Source organism: Gekko japonicus, unplaced genomic scaffold (assembly GCF_001447785.1).
Source record: "Gekko japonicus isolate JY-2015 unplaced genomic scaffold, Gekko_japonicus_V1.1 scaffold640, whole genome shotgun sequence".
In the NCBI taxonomy this organism is placed as follows: domain Eukaryota; kingdom Metazoa; phylum Chordata; class Lepidosauria; order Squamata; family Gekkonidae; genus Gekko; species Gekko japonicus.
The window spans coordinates 436,603-436,946 of NW_015174860.1; positions in this window are offsets into that span (position 1 = coordinate 436,603).

Below are 344 nucleotides of genomic sequence, written 5' to 3' on the forward strand. Positions count from 1 at the left end.
TCAGTAGTCGTTTCAGCAAGCCAAGTCCCAGCGAGCTCTCGCCTCTCGCTCACCTGTGCCCTCGAACCTGTGACTCCACTCCTCTGTATGGCTCGGCCCCTCCCCATACCTGTCCCTTTATAGGGCGTCTCCCGTAAGACGATCTCCACCTCTCGGGGAATTCCGCGGCCCAGGTACTCAACTCCCGCCCCGGGGAATTTGCATAATGTGTGCCATCTGGGCCCGTGCCAGCTTACCTTGCCGGGAAATCTAGGCTGACAGTTTAATCATTACCAGAGACCTGGCAGGGCCTGTGCCAGTTTCACCCAGGACAGTGTTTTTCGGCCTTTCTTATCGGCACTGTT